This window comes from Tamandua tetradactyla, chromosome 23, assembly GCF_023851605.1.
Source record: "Tamandua tetradactyla isolate mTamTet1 chromosome 23, mTamTet1.pri, whole genome shotgun sequence".
NCBI classification, from domain to species: Eukaryota; Metazoa; Chordata; class Mammalia; order Pilosa; family Myrmecophagidae; genus Tamandua; species Tamandua tetradactyla.
Genome location: NC_135349.1, coordinates 38,051,801 through 38,077,643, shown reverse-complemented (window position 1 = coordinate 38,077,643; position 25,843 = coordinate 38,051,801). Strand labels below are relative to the sequence as shown.

General features: G+C 37.7%; 1 non-coding gene across 1 annotated transcript; it reads left to right on the top strand.

Annotated features, from left to right (window-relative positions):
- The first annotated feature begins 2,146 nt into the window (after nt 1-2,146).
- On the top strand, nt 2,147-2,217 carry TRNAA-GGC (transfer RNA alanine (anticodon GGC)). Its single transcript has one exon. It is a non-coding gene; the product is annotated as a tRNA-Ala (tRNA).
- Nucleotides 2,218-25,843: the final 23,626 nt, after the last annotated feature.

Here is a 25,843-nt window from a genome sequence, read left to right as displayed (position 1 = left end):
ATAAGAATAAAGTCAATCAGGTTGGGGTTAAAGTAATTCAGAACACAGGGGTAAAGAAGGCATTGTCTATATTTTAGAACCACACATACTCTTTGAGACCAAAGATAGAATGGTTCATTTGTTCTGGACCTGAAATTAGCACATAATCTAATTCAACCCATCTGTATAGCTCATTTGAACAACTGAAACACGGGGAGCCCAGAATAAGAAATAGGTCCTTTAATCCTGTTTAGATTAATGTAATGACTGGATACATTCTAGAGTATATTAAGCAGATAATCAAAAAGTATTGGCAAAGTCCCTTGAGAGATGGGGGGAAAATATGGAGCTATTAAACTCCCCTGATATTGTGTCAAACTTTAGGGACACCCAAATCAATAGGCCATACCCTTGATCTTGAGGCTTAGTCTTGTGAAGCTTATGTAGGCAGTGGAGAAGCTTAGACTACCTATAAGTATGCCGAAGACTTACTTCTGGAGGACCTCTGCTGTTGCTCAGATGCGGCCTCATTCTCTCTAACCCCAACTCTGCAAGTAAAATCATTGCCCTCCCCACAACATGGGACATGATATCCAGGGGTGAAAGTCTCCCTGGTGGTGTGGAAGATGGCTTCCAGAGATAATCCTGGCCCAAAACAGTCAGATCTTATAAGAGAAATAAACTTCTATCTTATTTAATCCCTGTGGAAGTTAGGTACAGGTGACAACTTTGCCAAGTGATAGTGCCCCCTTGTTTGTGAAATTAATCTATGGCTGATCACACCTGTGGTTGGCTAAAGGGCGTGCCTTCCACAATGAATGAGGCTTAAACAGAGAGGTCAGAAGGGTGCTCAGCCCAGCCCAGGACAATACAGCTCAGAGCTCAGAGCCAGCTCAGAGCTCAGAGCCAGCTCAGACCCAGACATTTGCAGAAAAGAAACAAATGACCCTGGGGAAAGCTGTTGGAACCCAGAATCCAGTAAAGAAATCCAATAGACATCACAATGTGGCTTTCCATGTGACAGAGAAACTCAGATGAAAGCTAGCTGCCTTTTCTCCGAGGAATTGCAAATTTGCAACTAAATAAATCCCCTTATAAAAGCCAGTCCATCTCTGGTGTATTGCATTCCAGAAGTCTTAGCAAACTAAAACAATCCCCTATTAGTTGTTACTTTCAGCTGAGCCTAATAATAAAAAGTACAGAACATCACACATACTTTGATGCTGACGCTGTTGGACTCTGACTACCTCCTCCATCTGAACTTCTCAACAACTGAGAATAATGAATACCTTAGTTTGTTCAAGCCATTATTTTGAGGGGATTTCCTGCCTTATAAGCTGTGTAAAAATCCTTAACACTTATCCCACCATTAAACTGTGAACTCTTGATGGCAAAGTTTATGTCTTGCTCTCTAATTATCCTACAGCAAAACACATTATCAGCCTCAACAAGTATTGATATAATGATGGAGCACGTCCCAGGAAGAAGACGTGCTCTTCTGGATCAAGATGACAAGTATAAGGGAAAAAAATCACAGATACGTATATTGATAATGGCAAAAAGAGAGAATCATCAATTCTTCCAAGATAACAATGAAGAAAGAAAACAAAAATGGCAGAATAGGGAACTCCAAAAGCCCATCCCTCACAAAAATGGTGACTAAATTGGCAAGAAATGTCAGAATCAACTTCATCAGAAATCTGGAAAAAATAAAAAGTTTACAGCAATGACGTAAATGTGTAAACAAACAAACAAAAAACTGAAATACAATTAAAGGTGGTATTTTAACTTACCTTGGCTGCATCTGTGCTCACCAGCTCAATGGTGGCCTTCAAGACAACAGCCTCCATTCCCAGAATAGGTTCCTAATATCTGAAGGCAGGTCACTTGCTGAAGTCCTTTAAAAGGGAACCATTTTGGAACAAGGTTCGGAGCTGACACAGACAGAGACATTTGAAAATGAAAGTGAAGCTGTTTGAAACCAGAAGCCAAAGGGCCAGTGGACACTAGCCATATGACTTCCCAGCTGACAGAGGTATACCATATCATCGGCCTTTCTTGAATCAAGATCTTTTTCTGGATGCCTTAGTTTGGACATTTTTATGGACTTAGAACTATAAACTTGTAACTTAACAAGTCTCTTTTGTAAAAGCCAATCCACATGGATGCAAGGGTAGTTCAGTGGTAGAATTCTTGCCTGGCATGTGGGAGACCTGGGTTCGATTCCCAGTCCATGCACTTCCCCAAAAAACAAACAAACAAAATTCAACAAATCGTATTGCAATAACAGAATACGCAAATGGAAAAAAAAATGAAATGTGACCCCACCATACAGCATACAAAAAAAAGCCAACCCACTTCTGATAATGCTGCATTTTGGCAGCATTAGCAAACTAAAACAGTGAGAGATGGGGCAGAAAGGCAATTAAATAGATAATGGCCCAAACTTCTAAATTTGATGAAAAACATGATTCTATGCAACCAAGAACCTCAAGTAGAATAAATAAAAAGAGATCCACACTGAAACACATTATAATCAAATTTCAAAATCCAAAGCAAAGAGAAAATCCTGAAGAGTAAGAGATGAATGACTCATCACATACAAGTAATCCTCAATAAAAGTAACAGCCAGATCCAGGGAGGTCAGAGGCAATAGGATGACATATTTAAAGTGCTCAAAGAAAAAAACTGTCAACCAGGAATTCTATGCCCAGAAAAACTGTGCTTCAAAAATGAAGAAGACTAGCCCATGCACCAAAATAATAAAAGAAAAGAAAGAGAGACTTCTGGGGAAATGGTGGAAGAGAGCGGGAGCTGCAAGGCTCACTCTTCTCCCCAAAACAGTGAGTGGAGAGAATCAACTGCTCTAGGGCTCCAGAGACCAGGGGAGCATGGTGCAGCATCCAGGCAGATGCAGGACAAAGAGACTGAGAAACCGTGGGAAAAGACTGTGAATAATTTTGCTGTGGCTCAGGGCACTCATCCTTCACCTTTGAGACAAGCAACTTCAGGCAGTCTGAACACTGATTGGCAGGCTGCTGAAGATTGGGAGGGCTGGGAGAGATCTCTGTCCCAAGAACAGAGGGGAACACCACCCAGTACTGAGCCAGTGGGACTGTCCAGTGAATTTAGACCACTGGATCCCACTGTTCTAACCCATCCCCAGCAGTCACCACTGAAATATTGTTTCCATGCTTAAGAGGTGGAGCTGGCAAAGGGCTTAAAGTACCTTAGCTTCTTTGGGCTGGGGAAAATAGGTTACAGAAGAGTGCCACCTTCTGGGAAGCTCAGGAAAGCATACTTCTTGGAAAAATGAAAAAAGGTGTTTTGGTGAAGATTGCCATCTGCTGGGAAGGTCAGGAAAGTGCAGCCTTGGGGAACTGAAAGTAAAAGACCTTTTGTAGTCTTTCCTGACCCTCTCCCCAGGACCATCTGGATCTGGTCTGCATCCCTTTCAGAGGTATCAGGCCCTGTTTGGTCAGGGAAATACTGATGAGCCAACTGTCAAAGAAGAGCTTTAACACAAACCCAATCAGGAACAATCCTAGATAAGCAAGAGAATCTGACCTTCAGAATAGACCCACTGAAACAATAAGATGCCCAGATATCAACAAAAAATCATAAACCATACTAAGAAGCAGGAAAATATGGCCCAGTCAAAGGGACAAATTTAAAAAGTCAGAGGAGATAAAGAATTTGAAAAAAAAAAAACTAATTGAAGATGTTAAAATAAATCTCCTAAGTCAACTCAAAGAGATGAAGGGAAAGATAGTTAAACAGATAAAATATATGAAGAAAACATTGTGTGAGCATGAAGTACAAGCTTTGAAAAAAATTAACCTTATGGGAATGAAAGACATAATAGATGAGGTTTAAAATACACTAGAGACATACAACAGCAGATTTGAACAGGCAGAAAAAAGGATCAGCAAATTTGAAGACAGAACATCCAAAATCTTACAGACAGAGGAGTAGGGAAAGGAAAGAATGGAAAACTTGAACAAGATCTCAGGGAATTGAATGACACCATGAAGCACACAAACATACATGTCATGGATGTTCCAGAAGAAGAAGAGAAGGGAAAGGGGGTAGAAAGAATATTTGAGGGTATAATGGCCACAAACTTCCCAACTCTTATTAAAGAGTTGAATATACCTATCCAAGAAAGGCAATGTTCCAAACAGAATAAATCCTAATAGACCCACTCCAAGACACATACTAATCAGACTGTCAAATGCCAGAGGAAGATAATTCTGAAAGCAGCAAGAGAAAAGCAATTCATCACACATAATCCCAATAAGACTAAAGTGTCAATTTCTCATCAGAAATCATCCGGAGGGAAAGGGAGTTGCATATGTTTAAGAGACTGCAAGAGAAAAACTGCCAGCCAAGAATTCTTTTTTTTTATTTTTTTTTTATTTTTATTTTTTATTTTTATTAACGGAAAAAAAAAAAGAAATTAACACAACATTTAGAAATCATACCATTCTACATATGCACTCAGTAATTCTTAACATCATCACATAGATGCATGATCATTGTTTCTTAGTACATTTGCATCGGTTTAGAGGAACTAGCAACACAACAGAAAAAGATATAAAATGTTAATATAAAGAAAAGAAATAAAAGTAGTAATAATAGTAAAAAACAACAACAACAAACAAACCAACAAGCAAACAAAAACAAAAAAAACCCTATAGCTCAGATGCAGCTTCATTCAGTATTTTAACATGATTACTTTACAATTAGGTATTATTGTGCTGTCCATTTTTGAGTTTTTGTATCTAGTCCTGTTGCACAGTCTGTATCCCTTCAGCTTCAATTACCCGCCAAGAATTCTTTATCTCACAAAACTGTCCTTCAAAAATGAGAGGGAGTTAAAAAATTCACAGATAAACAGAAGCTGAGAGAGTTCATTAACAAGATATTTGCCCTACAAGAAATTCTAAAAGGTGTTATGCCAGCTGAAAAAAAAGAGAGAGAGAGAAGCTCAGAGGAGAGCAGAAATGTAGATTATCAGGAAAGGTTTTAAAAAAAAAAGGAATAAAGAGAAAGAAAAATAATACAATCTGACAAATAAAAGCCAAAGGATAAAGTGGTTGAAGTAAGTACTGCCTTTAAAGTAATTACATTGACTATTAATGGATTAAACTCCCAATTAAAGACCCAAATTGGCAGAATGGATGACAAAATGTGATCCATCTACATACTGTTTACAAAAGATCCGTTTTCAGCCAAGAATACAAATAGGTTGAAAGTGAAAGATTGGCAAAAGATATTCCATACAAACAATAATAAGAAAAGAGCTGCAGTAGTTATACTAATATCAGACAAAATGAAATTTAAATGCAAAAATGTTCTGAGATAAAGAAGGACATTAAATATTAATAAAATGGGCAATTCACCAGGAGGAAATAACAGTAATGTGTATTTATGCATCTGATCAAAAGATCTCAAACTATGAGGCAACACTAGCAAAACTGAAGGGAGAAATAGACAATAATAGTTGAAGACTTCATCACACCACTCTCATCAATAGATAGATCATCTAAACAGAAGATCAATAAAGAAACAGAGAACTGAATAAATTAATTACATCTAACAGACATATATAGAACATTGTACCCCCAAACAGCAGGATATACATTCTTCTCAAGTGGTCATGGATTATTCTACAGGGTAGACCACATATTGGGTCAAAAAATAGGTCTTAATAAATTTTAAAAGATTGAAATTATACAAATAGTTCTCACTGATCATAATGAAATGGAGCTGGAAATCAATAATAGCTGGAGGACTGGGAAATTCACAAATCCATGGAGTTTAAGCAACACACTCTTAAGCAACCAGTGGCTCAAAGATAAATTGCAAGAGAAATTAGTATATCAAAATGAATGAAAATGAGAATACAACATATCAAAACTTATGGGAGGCAGCAAAGACAGTGCTGAAAAGGAAATGTATAGCCCTAAATGCCTACATTAAAAAGGAAGAAAAAGCTAAAATAAAATACCTAACTATAGAAATAACAGCAAAGCAAACAGAAGGGAAGTAATAACAAAATTAGAATAGAAATAAATTAAACTGTGAACAACAACAAAAAAAAGAGAATCAATAAAATTAAAAATTTGGTTCTTTGAATTATTGGATAAAATTGACAAACTCTTTGCTACACTAACAAAGGAAAAAGAGAGAAGATGCAAATAAATAAAATCAGAAATGAGGGGGGGTCATTACCACTGACCTCATAGAAATTAAAAGATCATAAGAAGATATGATGAACAACTTTGTGACAACAAATTAGAGGAAATGGACAATTTCCTAAAAACACACGCTCTACACTGACTCTAGAAGAAATAGAAGACCTTAACAAACCAATCATAAGTAAAGAGATTGAATCAGTCATCGAAAACCTTTCAATGAAGAAAAGCCCAGGACCAGAGAGCTTCAAAAGTCGGTTCTAGGAATCATTAAAGGAAGAATTAATAACAATCCTGCTCAAAGTCTTCCAAAACACTGAAGAGAAGGGAACACTATCTAATTCATTGTATGAAGCCAAAATCACCCTAATACCAAAGCCAGATAAAGATACTACAAGAAAAGAATATTACAGACCAATCTCTCTAATGAATATAGATGCAAAATTCTAAACAAATACTTGCAAACTGTATTCAGCTACACATAAAAAGAATCATAAACCATGATCAAGTTGAATTTTATTCCAGGTATGCAATGGTGGTCCAACAGAAGAAATCAATTTAATGTAATACAACACATTGATAAAATGAAGGAGGAAAAATGAAATAATCACCTCGATTCATGCAAAAAAAGGCATTTGACAGAATCCATCATGCTTTCCTGATTAGAAAAAACCAAAACTTTGAAAGATTGGAAAAGAAAGAAACTTCCTCAGCATGATAAAGGACATATATGAAAAGCCCACAACTAACATTGAACTCAGTGGTGAAAAACTGAAAGCTCTCCCTCTAGGATTGGGAACGAGAGAAAGATGATAACGGTCAGCACTGTTATTCAACCTAGTGTTAGGAGTTCTAGCTAGAGCAATTATGCAAGAAAAAGAAATAAAAGCCATCCAAGTTGCAATGGAAGAAGCAAAACTTTCACTATTTGCAGAAAATACGATCCTATAGTTAGAAAGTCCCCAAAAATCTACCACAAAGCTACTAGATCTCATGGACGAGCTCACTAAAGTGGTGGGACAATCAGTAGTGCTTCTATACACTAGTACTGAGCAATCTGAGGAAGAAAGAAAGAAAAAAAAACCCCATTTACACAATAGTAACTAAAAGAATCAAATATCTAGGGATAAACTTAGCCAAGGACGTAGAGGACCTGTATTCTGAAAACAAAAAAACATTGTTTAAAAACATCAAAGAAGACCTATATAAATGGAGGAATATTCTGTGTTCATGGATTGGGAGGCTAAATATCATTAAGATGTCAATTCTACCCAATTTGATTTACATATTCAGCACAATTCCAATCAAAATTCCAAAAGACTACTTTGCAAAATGGAAAAGCCAGTTACCAAACTTATTTATTTTCTCAAGGTTGTCCTTAACCTTAAGAAAAGAAAAATGAAGTTGGAGGACTAACACTTCCTGGCTTTAAAACATATTACAAAGCTACAGTGGTCAAAACAGCACAGTACTGGAATAAGAATGACCTATTGATCAATGGAATCAAATTGAGAGTTCAGAAATAGACCCTCACATTGATGGTCAAATGATCTTGACAAGGCTTCCAAGTCCACCCAGCTGAGACAGAGCAGTGTCTTCAACAAACAATGTTGGGGGAACTGTATGTCCATAGTCAAAAGAATGAAAGAGGACTTCCATCTTACACTGCTTTAAAAAAATAACTCAAAATGGATCAAAGACCTAAATTTAAAGCCAGAATCATAAAGTTCCTAGAAGAAAATGTAGGGCAGCATCTTCAAGATTTTGTGTTAGCCTGTGGTTTCTTAGACTTTACACCTGAAGCACAAACAATAAAATAAAAAATAGATAAATGGAATCTCCTCAAAATTGGATACTTTCTTGTTTCAAAGGACTTTGCCAAGAAGATGAAAGACAATCTACTCAGTGGGAGAAAATATTTAGAAACCACATAATAATAATAATTTAATATCCCAAATATATAAAGAAATCCTCCTACTCAACAATCAGAAGACAAACAACCCAATTAAAAATGGGCAAAAGATATGAACAGACATTTTTTCAAAAAGGAAATACAAATGGCTAAAAAACATAGGAAAAGATATTCAACTGAGCTAGCTATTAGGGAAATGCAAATCAAAGCAGCAATGAGATACCAATTCACATCTGCTAGAATGGCTACTATTAAAACTACAAGTGTTGGAGAGGATGTGGTGAAATGGGAACACTCATTCACTGCTGATAGGAATGTAAAGTGATACAGCTGCTGTGGAAGACAGTTTAGTGGTTCCTCAGGAAGCTAAGTATGGAATTGCCATATGATCTGGCAATCTCGCTACTAGGTATATACTCAGAAGAACTGAAAGCAGGGATGTTAACAGACATTTTCACACCGCTATTCATAGTGACATTATCACAATTGTCAAAAGATGGAAGCAACCCAAGTATCCATCAATGATGAATGGATAAACAAGTTGTAGTACATACATATGACAGAATATTATTTATCTTTAAGAAGGAATGAAGTCCTAATGTAGGCAACAACTTGTATGAACACTGAGGACGTTATATTGAGTGAAGTAAGTCAGACATAAAAAGACAAATATTGTATGATCTCACTAATGTGAACTAAAACTAATGAGCAAGTTCATGGAGCTAATATCCAGAATATATGTTACCAGAAGATAGAATGAAGATAGAGAGTGGGGAAGTGATGCTTAATACGTTCAGAATTTTTAAATAAGTTTGATTTTAAACATTTGGAAATGGATAGAGGTGACTGTGGCACATTGTCATGTGTGTAAATAACAGTGCCGAATCACACGTGTGATTGTGGTTGAAAAGGGAAGTTCAGGGTTACAGGTACTACTAAAAGGAAAGCTGGAGGATGAAAATGTAACATAGTTGCATTTGTAACATAGTTAACACTGTTGTGGATGATGAGGTGGTTAAAAGTACAAACACAAGAATGTTCTTTCTTGATTTAGAACATGTGTATGTCACAAATACAAGGTTAGTAGTGTTGTGATATATGGGGAAAATGTACCTAATGCAACAGTTAATATCTTAACATTCTTCCATCAGTTATAACAGAGGCACCTACCAATGCTAAGTGTCAGTAATAGGGGGGTGTAAGGAGTGGGGGTTTTTCTTTTTGAGCTGTGAAAATGTTTTAAAATTGATTGTGGTGATAAAAGCATAGCTCTATGGTTACACTGAGGGACACTGGTTATACACTTTGGATCGAATGCGCAGTGAATGACTAATAGTGTTTTGAAAAAATGAAGGACCAATTAAGGAATTCTCAGATAAACAAAAGCTGAGGGAGGTCATTTCTAGTAGACCTTCCTTACAAGAAATCCTGATGGCAGCCCTTCAGGCTGAAATAATGAACACTAGGCAGTACCTGGAATCTATTGAAAGAAAGAAAGAACATTGGTAAGGGGGACTACAGAAGTAAATAATTAGGCCAGTTTGAATGTGCTTTTGGTTTGTTATCTCTCTTTTTTCCTATATGATTTAAAAGACACTATATAAACTATAATTATAAATCTATGTTGATGGTCATACAATGTATAAAGATTAATATATCGGTATATAGGAGCAAAGTTAGTATACTATTGAAACTAAACTGGTATTAATTTAAACTAGACTGTTATAAATTAAGATGTTAATTGTAATCCTCATGTCAATCACCAAGAAAATATCTTTAAAATAAACCCAAAAGGAAATGAGATTATCCAAATGCTATGCTATGAAAAAAATCAATTAAATACAAAAGAACGAAATAATGAAGAAATTAAGGAACAAAAAAATATATGTGATATGAAAAAAATAGTATAAAACATTAAAAATTACTTTAAGTGTAAATGGATTAAATTTTCCAGTTAAAAGGCAGAGATAGAATAGAAAAAATAACATGAATCAACTATATGTTGTGTCTTAGTTTTCTTGAGCTGCTCTGAAAAATCCTACAAATTCTTTTTTATTTAGGATTCTGCTGGTTCACAGGATATAAAGACAAGAATGCTTGCTTACTTCCAGGGTTGGTGATGTTCTGACTGGCCAAAAAGCTATGGTGATAGCCTCTCCTTTCTCTCAGGTTGCCTCTAACTTCTGGTTTCTGGGTCATCTCCATAGCTTTCTTTTCCTAAGACTTCAAGTAATAAGGTTAACTCTTAACTTGATTCATTTGGTGACACCTTAACTAAAAATAACATCTTCAAAAGATCCTATTTACAAACAGGTTCACATATGAAGGAATGAGATTTATATTAAAAACATGTTTTTTTTTCTGGGGTTTATGATTCAACCTAAAACAAATTGTTTACAAAGACACGCATTAGATCCCAAACCACAAATATGTTGAAAGTAAAAGGATATAAAAAGATAGTCCACGCAGAGAGCTAGAGGGACTATATCAAAATCTGACAAAATAAGCTCTAAGACAAAAATTGTTACAGAAGACAAAGAAGGGCATTTTCTAATATAAAAGTATAAACTGTCAAAGAGATGAAAATTATAAACGGATGCACCTGACAACATAGCCCCAGAACATACGAAGCAAATGCTGACAAGATTCAAGGGAAACATAGTTAAACCTTAATAATTGGAGTTATCAGCACCCCATTTTCAATAATGGATATAACGACTAAAGAAAAGTTAAATAAGAAACGGAACATTTGAACAACACTATAAAGCAACTAAATCTAACAGGCATGTATAGAACACCTTACCCAACAATATCAAAACACACATTCTTCTCAAGTCCATATGAAACATTTTCCAGGGTAGACCAAATGTTAGGCCACAAAGCAAGTCTCAATAAGTTTTACTTTTTTTTTGGTGCATGGGCCATGAAATGAATCAATAAATTTTTAAAGATTGAATCCATACAAAGAATCTTCTCTGACCACAATAGAATGAGGCTAGAAATTAATTACAGTGGACTAACTGGAAAATTTGCAATTACATGGAAGTTAAACAGCATGCTTTTAAACAATCAATAGGTCAAAGAAGAAGTCACAAGGGAAGTTAGAAAATACTTTGACATGAATGAAAATAAAAGCAGCATAACAAACATTTATGGGATGCATCAGAAGTCACGATGAAGGGCACATTTTTAGCTGCAAAGGCCTACTTTTTCTTTTAAAGAAAGGAAGATCTAAAATCCATCACCTTACTTCATGCTTAATAGAACCAGAAAAAGAAGAGCAAAGTAAAACCAAATCAAGACAAAGGAAGGAAATAAAAAAGAATAGAATAGAGATAAATTAGAGAATAGAAAAACATTAGAGTCAAAAATTCAAAAGTTGGTTCTATGAAACGATCAACAAAACTGATAAAGCTTTAGCTAAGAAGAAAAACAAGGAAAAAGACAAAAAGAAGACCCAAATTGCTAAAATCATGAATGAAAGTGGGAACATTACTATCAACCTTACAGAAAAATTTTAAAAAGACTATGAGTACACTATTAAAAATTGTATGGTAACAAATGAAATAACCTAGATGAAATGGGGTAATTCCTATAAAAACATATACTACCAAAAACTGGCTCAAAAAAAGAAATAAAATCAGTGACTAAGGGATTTCAAACAGAGTTGAGAGGTCATTCTGGAGATTGCTCTGATGCAAGTGTCAGCCAGATATTTCAATTTGCCACAATATGCCAAGCTCCCAAGGCCATATTCCTGAAAACCCTAGAGAATACCCTGGGCTCTATCTAAGACTCTAGAAAAGTTTTTCTTTGTAAGTTTATTTTTTCAGAAACTTAAGTTCTCCAGATTGTTCCTATGCCAGATAAGTCCGGAAGCCCAGAAGAACCAGTCTCTCCAAAGATATCAACCAGGTTCATTCTTCTACCCCAGAAGGTCAAGGCTCCTTTCCAGCACAAAGAGCATTGCCCAGATGTCCCTGAACAATGAGACAGTGATCAAGTGGGAAGGAGATGTCATTGACAAATTAGGTCCTAACAAATGATTATGACTCCCGACTCACTAAATAGATCTTTCTTTTGAGTTCCTAGTGTATTATAATAACTAGAAAAAATACTGAAAATGTTGAACTGTAATCCAGTAGTCTTGAGCTTTGATAATGATTGGTAATTATTTATCTTTTATCATGTGACTGTGTGATTGTAAGAAACCTTGTGACTGACACTCCTGCTAACCAATGTATGGGTAGATGAGTAATAAAATAAAGACAAAAAAAGAAACAGAAAATCTGAACAACTTATAAAAGAGATAGAATAGATAATAAAAAAAATCTTCCACCAAAGAAAAGTCCAGGACCAGATGCTTTCCTGGAGAATGCTACTGTGGTAGTTAGATTCAGTTGTCAACTTGGCCAGGTGAAGGCACCTAATTTTGTTGCTGCTGACGCAAGCCAATGGTACATGAACCTCATCTGTTGCTAATGACATCTGCAGTCGGCTAGAAGGTGTGTCTGCTGCAATGAATGATGTTTGACGTAATTGGCTGGTACTTAAATGAGAGAGCACAAGGTAGCACAGATCAAGTAGCTCAGCGTACCTCATCTCAGCACTCGCAGCTCAGCCCAGGCCTTTGGAGATGCAGAAAGAAATCACCCTGGGGAAAGTTGTTGGAACCCAGAGGCCTGGAGAGAAGGCCAGCAGAGACCATCCTGTGCCTTCCCACATAAGAAAGAACCCCAGTTGAAAGTTGGCTGCCTTTCCTCTGAAGAACTAACAAAATAAATCCCCTTTTATTTAAAAGCCAATCTGTCTCTGGTGTGTTGCATTCCGGCAGCTAGCAAACTAGAACAGCTACCAAACATTTAAAGAAGAATTAACACCAGTCCTTCTCAAACTCTCCCAAAATAGAAGAGAACGATTTGTTTAACTCCTTCTATGAGGCCAAAATTACCCGGATACCAAAACCAAACAAATACATCACAAGAAAAGAAAATTGCTGTCCAATTTCCTTTATGAACTATAGATGCAAAAATTCTCAAAAAATAATATCACCTTGAATCCAGCAGCATATTAGGAGGATTATGCATCATGAACAAGGGGGATTTATCATGAAAATTCAAGTGTTGTTCAATGTATGGAAATCAGTCAATGTAATACCCATATTAATAGAATGAAAGAAAAGTAAAATACACAATTATCTCAATTGTTGGGAAAAAAGTCTTAGATGAAACCCAGTATCCATTCATAATAAAACACTCAATGTTTTATTATGGGAACTTCGTGATAAAGGGTATATATGAAAAACACACAGATAATATCAGGCTTAATGGTGAAAAACTGAAAGATTTCCACCCCAACATCAAGAATAAGGCAAAAATGCTTGATTTCACCACTTCTATTCAACATTGTACTGGAAGTTCTATCGGGGGCCTATTAGGCAAGAAAAAGAAATAAAATGCATCTAAATTGCAAAGGAAGAAGTAAAGCTACCTCCATTCACAGATGCCATGACCCTAAAGAGCTAATAACAAATTCAGTAAAGTTTCAGGATATGTGAAAAACATACATGAAAGAAATCAGTTGTATTGCTATGCACTAGCAATGAACAGCCCCCCCCCCAAAAAAGGAATTACAAAAACAATTCCACACACAAAAGCATAAAAAGGAATAAAATACTTAGGAATAAATTTAGTCAAGGAGATAAAAGTCTTGTACACTGAGAAATACAAAATATTGATGAAATAAATTAAAGAAGACCTAAACAAATAGAAAGACATCATATGTTTATAGATTGGAAGCTTAATGTATTGATAAGATGGCAATACTCCCCAAATTAATCTACAGATTCAATGCAATTTCTCTGTGCTGTACAGTTCCATTGTTTGTATGTGTGTAGTAACTTATATACAACCAAAAATTTCCCCCTTTTAATCCTTTTCAAATACGCAATTCACTGTGTTAGTTACATTCCCAAATTGTGCTTCCATCTCCCTCAACCATTGCCCAAATGTTTCTATCACCCAAACAGAAACTCTTTACCTATTAAACATTATCTCTCCATCTCCTTCCCATCTGACCCTTGGTAAACTTTGTTCTGCTTTCTGGCTCTATTAATTTGTATATTTTACTTGTTTCATGTAAGTAAGGTCATGCAGCTTTGCAATTTTATGTCTGGTTTATTTCACACAACATGACGTCTTCAAGACTCATCTATGTTGTGGCATGCATCAGAACTTCATTTCTTTTGACAGCTAAATAATTTTCCATGGTATGTATGCACTGCATTTGGTTTACCTATTCAACTGTCGAGGTGTATTTGGGTTGCTCCTAACTCTTGGATGTAGTGAATAATGTTGTTATGAACATCGGTGTGTAGATATTAGTTTGAGTCCTTGCTTTCAATTATTTTGGATATATTCCTAGAAGTGGGTTGCCAGGTCATATGGTAAATCTATACTAAAATTTCTGAAGAATCACCACACTGTTTTCCACAGTGGCTGCACCATTTTACATTCCCACACACAATGCACAAGAGTTCCTATTTCTCCACATCCTCGTCAGCACTTGTTATTTTCTGTTGGCTTCTTCTTTTTTTTTTAATAATAGCTACAACCTAATGGGTATGAGGCTGTATCTTATTGGGGTTTTGATTTGAATTACACTAATGGCTAATGACATTGAGCATCTTTTCAGGTACTTATTGGCCACTTACATATCGTCTTTAGAGAGATATCTATTCATGTTCTTGGCCAATTTTAAAAATTAGGTTGTATGTATTACTATTGTTGAGTTGTAGGAGTTCATATATTCTGGAAATTAAACCCTTATATATATATAGTTTCTCAATTTTTTCTGCAATTCTTTAGATTTCTTTTACTTTCATGATAAAGTCCTTTTATGTACAAATGGGTTTTTTAAATTATTTTGATTAAGTCAGATTTATTTATTTTTCTTTTGGTGTAAAGGCGAAGAAAACACAAGTTCCTAAGGATGTTCTCCTATGTTTCCTTCTAGGATTTTTATAGCCTTCATTTTTATTTTTAGGTCTTTGGTTAATTTTAAGTTAATTTTTGTATATGATGCTAAGTACAGGCCAACTTTCGTTCCTTTGAATATAGCCACCCAATTTTCCCAGCACCATTTGTTGAAGAGATCGTTATTTCCCAATTGAATGGATTTGACACCCTTGTTAAAGACAATTGCCAAAAAGTTTCAGGGTTTATTCCTAAACCTCAATTTGATTCCCTTAGTCTATATGTCTGTCCTTGTGCCAGGACTATGCAGTTTTCATTACTCTAGTTCTATAATTAATTTTAAAACTGGAAAGAGTGAATCCTCTAATTTCTTTCTTCTTTACAAGACAGTTTTGGTTATTTAGAGCCAAATTAAATTTGACAATTGGCTTTTCCATTTCTGCTAAGAAACTGATGGAATTTTTATTGGGAATCATTGAATCTGTAAATCGCTATGGGTACAATTAAAATCTTAACAGAATTTAGTCTTCCAATCCAGGAACACGGAATGTCCTGCCATATATTTAGGTCTTTAATTTCTTTCAGCAATATTTTATAGTTTTCTGTGCACAAATCCTTTACATTCTTGGTTAAATTTGTTCCCGGGTGTCCTTGGTTAAATTTTTTCCTGGGTGTTTGATTCTTTTAGTTGCTATTGTAAATGGAATTGTTTTCTCCATTTCCTCTTTCTGTTACTCATTACTAGTGAATAGAAACCCCACTGATCTTTGCATGTTGACCTTTTACCTCACCACTTTGCTGAATTCATTTATTATCTCTTGTAGATTTCTTGTGGACTTTTCCAAGATTCTCTGTAAAGGATCCTGTCATCTGTACAGCAGGAGAATTTCATTTCTTCCTTTACAGCTTAATTCTTTTTCTTGCCTACTGCTCTGGTTAGAACTTCCAGTCCAATGCTGAATCACGGTCATGACAGCGGGCAGGCTTCTCTTGTTTCTGTTCCTAGGGGAAAAACTTTCCGTCTTTCACCAGTGAGTTTGATGTTAGCTGTGGGCTTTTCATATATGCCCCTTATCGTGTTAAAAATGTTTCCTTTTATTCTTACTTCTCTGTGGCTTTATCTGGAAGGGGTACTTTTCTCTTTGTTGGTGTCACTCTCAGCCAGGCTCTTCGTACCCAGAGGCAAACTTAACATCTCACGCTCCCAGCTTTATCTTGCTCAACAACCTCCAAAGAAAGAGAGTATGACTTGTCCAATAGTTCCCATAGTGTCTTGGGTTTGAGTCTCCTTGGCTCTGCTTGGGTCACATGCCCATTTGAACCAATCAGAAAGGCTGGTGGGATGCATGGAATGCCTGGAATGGCTAGACCTGAGTCTTATGTCCACTTCTGCAGCCCACTGAGGGCAGCGGGAAATAAATAGTTCCTCAATGGAAACTTGCTGATGCTGGAAGAATGGGTGATGGAAGCTGAGCAGAAGCAGCAGACGTCCAAAGCACACAACCAACAATATCCTGTGTGGTCAATCCCTGCCTCCCTCTCCTCCTCGCTCTGCTCATTATTTGGGCCTGCTGTCACATCTTTGAAAGTGCTTATCTTTCAACCCACTAGTCGCTCTTCGTGGAATGCTCTTCCATCACTCTGCCTAGTTAACTACTTATCTCTCAGCTGCCAGCTCAACCTTCACTTCCTCAGGGAAGTTTGGGCAGTCGTACTTTCCAAATATGACCACAACTACCTCTCCCATTCCAGAGGCTCTTCTTACAGCGTGATATTGACACTGACTTCACTGAGAGGTGTTGCCTGTATTCCTTTCCTTTGAATCCAGATAAGCTTGAGGGGACTGCGGAAGTGACACTACATGACTTTAGAAGCTAAATCATAAAAGATGGAAAGCTTCCCCCACATACTCTTGGGAGGCTCACTCTTTTTTCCTCCTTCTTTTTTTTTTTTTAGTTAGGAATGAGAGTCTTTATTTTTATACATATTATTTTATATTCATATACCATGTGTGCTAGTTTGAAAAGATTTAAGAACCCTAGAAAAGCCTTGTTTTAATCCTGATCAGTCTTGTGGGAGCAATGGTTTCTTCTAATCCCCATTCAGCACTATAGGTTGGAAACTTGATTAGGTTGTCTCCACGGAGATGTGACTCAATCAATTGTGGGTATTAAACTTGATTAGATGGAGACATGTCTCCACTCGTTCTACATAGGTCTTGATTAGCTTATACATTCTAGATGGATCTTGGAATCCTATAAAAGAAGAAACATTTTAGAGAGTTCCTTTTGAGAGCCGCAGAACCAGACAGAAGGATAAGAGAACCACAGAGTCCACAAGCCAGTGACCTTTGGAGATGAAGAACAAAAACACTTCCAGGGCAGCTTCATAAAGCAAGAGGCCTGGAGAGAAAGCTAGCAGATGTTACCATGTTCGCCAAGTGCCCTTCCAGCTGGGAGAGAAATGTTGACCATCATTGGCCTTCTTGAACCAAAGTATCTTTCCCTGGATACCTTAGGTTGGACAGCCTTAGAACTGTAAACTAGCAATTTACTAAATTCCCCTTTTTAAATGCCATTCTGTTTCTGGTATATTGCATTCTGGCAGCTAGCAAACTAGAACACCGTGTAATCATCCAAAGTGTGTAATCAGTGGTTCACAATATCTTCGTATAGCTGTGCATTTATCATCACAATCAACTTTTTGTGAAAAATAACACATATACAAAAAAGCAATAAATTTCAAAGCACATCACAACAATTAGTTGTAGAACAGATTTCATATTTTGGTAGGGGTTACAATTCCACAATTTTAGATTTTTATTTCCAGTTGCTCCAAGACTCTAGAGACTCAAAGAAATATCAATATAACAATGCAGCAATCATACTCATTTCTTAAATCCTATCTTCACAATTGTAACTCCACCTTCTTTGATCTTTCTCCCACTCTTTAGGGGTATTTGGGTCATGCTCATTCTAACTTTTTCACGTTGGAAGAGGGTTGCCGATAATATGGGATAGAGGGGTGAAACTAGTTGACGTTCTGGAAAGGGTTGGCCCTTCTGCATTTCAGTACTTGTCTGGTCCAGGGACCCATCTGGAGGTTGTAGGTTTCTGGAAAGTTACCCTAGTGCATGGAATCTTTTGTAGAAGGGAGGCTCACTCGGAACACAGCCACCATGCCGTAAGGAAGCCCAAGCAGCCTGTGGCTTGGCCTCCACAGGGAGGACCTGAGAATGGGCCCCTGCCCTGGCTGAGTTCCCAGCCAACAGCCATCACAAGCTACCCATCACATTAGCAAGCCGTCTTAAAAGTGGGTCCTCTGGTTGGGTTCCCAGTGCCTGCCCATGTTAATAAGGAAGAAAAAGTGAATCCTCCAAAACCTTGAAAACATTCTGCTAAGTGAAGGAAGTAAGACACAAAAGGGCACATTTTGTACAACTCCGTTTATATGAAACATCCAGAATGGAAACAGAAAGCAGATTAGTGGTTGCCAAGAATAACGGGAAATGATGTTAATAGATACAGGGTTTCTTTAGGGAGGTGAAAATGTGCTGGAATTAGATAGTGGTGATGGTTGAAAAACCTTGTGAATGTACTCAAACCCTTTCGTATGCACTCTTTAGAAGGGTGAATTTTATGGCATGCAAATTACAATCTAAAAATAAAAAGTGGCTAATCCAGCCACAGTCAAGCTGCCCCTGCTGACGCTGGGGAACCGAGACTTGCTGCTTAGCTGCATTCTGCCCACAGGGGAGCAAAAGAAATGACTGCTGTTGTTTTAAGCCACAAAGTATTGGTATGGTTTGTTATATAGCAGCAGATAGCGACACCACCCCTATTCACCTCCCTTTTCATTCACTCAAAGCCTCTGCAGTTTTTTTATTGTAGCACTTATCTCAGTTTATAATTAAATACTTCTCATTATTCGATGAATTGCTATCTTCCCCCAGTTGAACTGTGACCTCTGTGAGGCAGTGAGAAAAAAAATATTTTGCTCACTTCAGTATCTTTAGTACCCAGCACAATGGCTGGTGCTGAGTAGATGCTTAGTAAATATTTGTTGACTAAATGAATGAGTGAATAGAAGGTTATCATGCAAGGAATGTAGGATGGAAATAGAAGGCTCATAAGGTCTTCCTAGTTGAGTAGGGGGCAGAGTCGCAGCTGAGAGAGTGGGAGGATGGAGGAGAGGTTGAGGACCTGCTGAGAATGGAGGAAGGTTAGAGAGAAAGGACTAGGAAATTAACAAGAGCTATTAGGAGCATGAGTGTATTTTTCTAGACCTAATCCTAGCAATTCAGCCTTCTGGGGACAGTCATAGAGGCAGGGGAGGAGTGGACTAGGCTGGGCTGGAAACTGCCAAAACGGAGAATGTCAGAGAAATAGCCATTTATTGAGGGTTTACTTTGTTCTAGACGTTGTGCTGTGCTTTTCATGCATTAGCTAATTTGTAGCTGCAACATCCCAGGAGATGCAGAAATGGAGGCTCAGAAAAGTGTAGCACTTTGCCCAAGGTAACACAGCTACCTAGGATTCACACCCAGATTCCTGTGGAAACAGAGCTTGTACAGATAGCCAGAACCCTGCAGTGGTGTCATGGGCAGAAAACTGGAGCTCCAAGGAAACTAAGACTGTGTCTCTACAAATGTTATCCAGAGCCAGTGCAGCAGGGTGGCCTGGCCACCACTTTGCCTGGCTGGGTTCAAGCCTGGCTCTGCCATAAACCAACCACGTGATCTTCAGCAAGGCCCTTCTGTTCCTCAGTTTCCCTGTGTATTATTATCCCTGAAAGGATCAGTGCCCAGAGTGGCAAGGAAAGTCTGTACTGGGAAAAATGCTAGGAAAATTGGGAGTGGTGACTTTTTCTCCTTAAACGCTAATTTTCTCATCTTTAAAATCAGGATAACAATAGTACCTGCCTTCTGGGATTTGGGAAGGATTAAATGGAATGGTGTATACAATGTTTCACAAAATACAGGCAAAGGGATAAGCACGCAAAAGCAACAGCCTCTCCTGTTCTTACGATTACATGCAGTGCAACAACATTGTAAATAAAGGTAGTTGCTGCTTTCCTCCTTAGTAAATCCAGAGAGCATTTGAATTTTCTGGAATTCAGAGCCATCCCTTTGAACTGGCTGCTTAGATTTGGTTGCCATAGCATCAAGAGCTGTGAAGGGCTGATGCGGAGGCATGTCACATTTTCAAAAGATGCCTTGACTTGTCGGATGAGGTAAAACAGTTGCTGTAAACTAGCCATCTCCAATTTGTAAAATTTCTTCTGTGCAGTTTCCCCGTATATTCCATAACCTCTCACTGCAGCTCCTAAGGAAAGCACACCAACTGGAATGAAAGTTGGCTAAATCTTGGTAAAGGATATCTGATTCTTCTGAACTCAACGTAAAGCTTTTGTCCAGCTGAGTTTCTCTCATAATACACATTTCAGCAAGTTACCTCAAGAATTCCTTAATCTCTAAACCCCTCATAATCAGGCATTGAATGAATTTATTGTTCATCCTTCTGTAAATAAGCTGTTGAAAGTGGCATGCAAATATCAAGTTATCTCAGAGGGTTCGTTTTTACCTCCTCTAAAGGAATGACATTCATATCCAGCCCCCCATCCCATTAAAAAATTCTACCTTATGACAGTGTGGTGCAGGGATGGTTCAGTGGTAGAATGTTCACCTTTCATGCAGGAGACCCGGGTTTGAGTCCCAGACCATGCCCGCACCCGAAAACAAAAAACAGAAAACAAAAACAAACCAACAAAAACATGACAATGTGCAAATATGAGGAATATATACATATCTTTATCTACAGCTCAGAGATGCGCACCTCTAGTCCCCGTGGATTGCATGTTCTCAGCCACCACATAGGGCAAAGAGCTGGGATTTGGACCCACCCCAATCTGGGTTTGAACCCCATTTCCACCACTTCAGAGTCCAACTGCTTTGGGCCAAGTTGCTTCATTTTCTCTGAGTGTCAGCTTCCTGATCTGTGAGATGTGTGTGACGATTGGTGTCAGGCGGGAATTCATTCAGTCATTCTGCAAATATTGCTTCTTGTAGAAATAAGCAAGGCAGACAAGGTTTCTGTCCTACAAAACAGCCCAGCGTGGGCACCACACATTGAACAAAGAACAACAGCAAAGGCTTGGCAGCGCTGCCAGGGTGGTGGCGCAGGACGGGGAGATTCTGGGAATTTCTGAGGGATGACTGTCCCCCTTGTCCTCCAGAGGCAAGGCAGGGAACACCCTTTGGGGGAATTACAGGCCCTTTGGGGTTATCGCAGAGCAATGAGTCAGCCCAGAGAACCTAGGGAGGTGGTGCAGGTAGGCAGCCTGTCCCTGCCCCTGGGATTGAGTCATGGTTTCCCTGAGAAGCTGTCACTGAGAGAGAGATGAATGTGCATATTTATTAGGGAATGCCCTTGGGAACAACACCTTGGAAGGGGGAGTTGGAGAGGGGGGGAAGAAGTTGGGCCGCCATGTGGTCCTGACCAAGGGCTCAGTCTACCTCCTCAGGAAGCTCTGAATTCAAGAGGACCCAGCAGAATTTTTGCAAGCAGGGGCAAGAGGGTCAGACCATGATACCTCAGCATGGACCAGGCATTGGGAGTGGGCTGTCCCTAAGAAGGGGACATGAACTGGAGCCTGGGATTGCGCTCCACTTGGAAGCCTTCCTTTATCTCTATACCCCTCCGTTCTCTCAGCCCCTTCTTCTTCCTAAAACACATTCGAAAAGAGGAACCTAATCTAATCAGGAAAGAAGAGTGAGTAGAAATTAAGAAGGGAGAGAAAGAGGACAGGAGGAAGTTAGGAAATTATTATGCTGAGGGAGAGATTGAGAATGAGAGACACCATCCAGGATAACTAGAAACAGCAGACTTGGGTCAAGTCCTGACTCAACCACATACTCACAAGTTGCTCAAACTCTCCAAACCTCAGTTTCCTCATCTGTAAAATGGGGATGACAGTATCTGTCTCCCAGTTGTGTTTAGGATGATATGAAATCATATACACACAGTAACGGCTGGTAAATGTTGATTGTTGTTTTTATTATTATTTACTATTGCTCAGAAAATAATGATTTGTTAATCATATATTCTTCACCTAGAAAATTCTGGAACAAGAATTCAGGAGTTGGCAATTTTTTCTTAAAGGATCAGATAAAAGATTTTAAGCTTGTGGGCCATATGGCCTGTTGCAATTACTCTGCTGTTGTAGCGCAGAAGCAGGCAACGTGTAAATGAACGGGCATCACTATGATCCAATAAAACTGTTTTATTTACAGAAACAAGGGGTGGTCCCATTTGCCACCCCCTAATACTAGATTATTAAAACATCAAAACAAGCTCTGTTATTTGAGAATCTTTTCACTCTCTTCTGTCATTAGTGCTTTCCTCCTGGCCTGGAATGTTCTTTATAAATGTCAGTTGCATATCTCTGCATTGTCTTCCAATATTGCATAATGATAAAACAAAAGGCAAGATGCTGTACTAGTCAGGATTCTCTAGGGAAACAAAGCCAACAGGAAACATCTGTAAACAGGAGATTTTATAAAGGTGTCTCACACAACTGAGAATCACAAGTCCAGATTCCGTAGGGCAGTCTGCAAGCTGACAGCTCCGATGGTCTTAACGAACCCCTCAAGAGAGGCTCGCTGGTTGAAGCAGAGAGAGAGAGAGAGAGAGAGAGATTCTGTCTTCTGACTTCTTTAAAGCCTTCAGGTGATTAGATTAAATGTTACTAACCATGGAAGACACTCCCCTTGGCCGACTGAAGATGTAATCAGCCATGGATGCAATCCATTAGTGCTGATGATTTAATAAGCCAACCTTCTGGTTTATTAAGCAGCCACAGTTAGTCCAGTGCTTGCTTGACCAGACAATTGGGCACCATCACATGGCCGAGTTGGCACATGAACCCAAACCATAACCAATGCCAACAGTGAAATTTCCATATTATCATCACAAGAGTCATAAATTCAGATTGATGTTCATGAATGGTCATTTATTCCACCTGAGATAATTGCAATTTCCCTGTATTAGAAGTTGAAGCTTGTAATTGTCATAATGAGGAATCACACAGAACTCTGCTTTTACTTAAGGTAATTATTCTAGCTTAGTTTACTCCAAAAAGCAGAAATTTACTTTGTGATAACTCAATGAACTACATACTTCTGATTTGTGCAGGTTACATACTTGGATGAAACAATTTGAAAATTAAAAAAAAAGGCAGAACTTGAGACAAGGACTTCTGTGCAAATGGTGTATTTGGGGAAGAATTCTAGGGAACTGAAGTGGGGGGACTTGGAAGAATGAAGAGTGAATAAGATGGGAGACAAAGCTATTGCAATGGTGGATTATTGTGCTCCGTATCACTCAAGGCAACTTGGGGTTCAATCCCTCTAGAGAGACCCTGAATAACTCTGAGGAATATGTCTCAGAAATGTCAACCTGATCCATGGATTATTCACCAGCTGCACCTACCCATTGGTCAACGGAGGTGTTAATTCTCTCACGGTTTCTGAATTGAGCTGGTGCCAACCTGGCTGAGAGGACTCATAACAGGCAGCTCATGGAGTATGGCAGCAGATGTCTCAGGACAGAGAGGAAGAGATATTCAATGCAGACAAGAGTAAGTGCTATCAGGATGCACTCTAATAGAGCTGAGTGTGCACAGTAATGTACATACATAATTGAACATTGAAATTAGTCTATGGATAGAAAAGTAAATCTCTTTCTGATCACTGACCTCTAACCACCCACTCCTTTCCGTGGGCAATTCTTGTTGATACCTTCTTTTCTTCTCTTTTTTAAACTTTTATTGTGGTGACATATATACAACATAGCTCCCATTTTAATCAGTTACTTATAGTCACAATATTGTGCTATCAGCACCACCGTTCATTACTAAAACTATCCATTACCCTAAACAAAAAATCTGTACCCATCTAGTGCAAAATTATTCTCCATTCTACACTCAATCTCACCCGTAATTGCCTGTAATCTATTTTCTGTCTTTATGAATATGCACATTCTGGTTATTTTATGTAAATGGAGTCATACAATATTTGTCCTTTTGTGTCTGGCTTATTTCACTCAACGTGATGTCATCGAGGTTCATCCTTGTTGTGGCATATCCATTCCTTTTATAACTGAATAATATTCCATTGTATGTATATATCACATTTTATAATCCATTCATCTACTGATGAAAACTTGGGTTGCCTCTACCTCTTGATTATTGTGAATAATGCCACTGGTAACATCTGGCATTATGGACAGCTATCTGAATCTCTGCTTTCAATACTTTTGGGTATGTACCTAGAAGGGAAATTGCCAGGTCATATGATAATTTTGTACTCAAAACTGTTTTCCAAAATGGCTGCACCATTTTACCTTCCCATGAATAATGCAAAAGGATTCCCTGCTTCTCCGCATCATTGTCAACACTTGTTATTTTCTGTTGCTTTTTTTTTTTTTTTTAATAATAGCCATTCCACTAAGTGTGAGTGGGGTTTTGACTTGCATTTCTCTAATGGCAAAGATGTTGAGCATCTTTTCATGTGCTTATTGGCCATTTGGAAATCTTCTTTGGAGACATAGCTATTCAGATCCTCAGCCCATGTTTAATTGGGCTGTGTGTCTTTTTGTTGTTGAATTGCAGGCTTTCTTTATATATTCTGGATATTAAACCTTTATCAGACTTATACTTTCCAAACATTTTCCCCTGTTCTCTTGGTTACCTTTTCACTTTCTTGAAACACAAAAGTTTTTAAGTTTTTTTTTTTGATGAGGCAACATAATTTTTTTTTCTTCTGTTGTATGTGCTTTTGGCATTATATTTAAGAATCCATTGCCTAATCCATTGTCACAAAGATTTGCATCTATGTTTTCTTTGAAAAGTTTTATAGTTTTAGCACTTACATTTAGGTCTTTGATATATTTTTGAGTTAATTTTTGTATATAGTGTGAGGTATGGGTCCATTTTCATTTTTTTGCATGTGGATATCCAGTTTTCCCATCAACATTTGAAGAGGCTATTTTTACCCAATTGAATGGGCTTGGCACGTTGTCAAAAATCAGTTGGCAGGGGTGCAAGGGCAGTTCAGTGGTAGAATTTTCACCTGCCATGCGGGAGACCTGTGTTCGATTTTCAGTCCATGCACTTCCCCAAAAGCAAACACACAAAGAAAAGAAACAAAACTTTAACAAATGGTGCTGCAATAACAGGATACTCATATGGAAAAATATTAAATGTGACCATGCCATACAGCATTAAAAAAAATTAGTTGGCAATAGATGTGAACATTTATTTCTGTGCTTTTGATTCTATTCCATTGGTCTATATGTCTGTCCTTCTGCCAACACTATACTGTTTTTTTTATTAATTAATGGAAAAAAAAGAAATTAACCCAACATTTAGAAATCATACCATTCTACATATGCAATCAGTAATTCTTAACATCATCACATAGATGCGTGATCATCGTTTCTTAGTACATTTGCTAGTACATTTCTTAGTACTAGCAATACACCAGACAAAGATATGGAATGTTAATATAGAGAAAAGAAATAAAAGTAATAATAATAGTAAAAAAAAAAACAAAAAAACAAAAAACAAACAAAAAAACCCAAAAACAAACAAACAAACAAACAAACAAAACCTATAGCTCAGATGCAGCTTCATTCAGTGTTTTAACATGATTACTTTACAATTAGGTATTATTGTGCTGTTCATTTTTGAGTTTTTGTATCTAGTCCTGTTGCACAGTC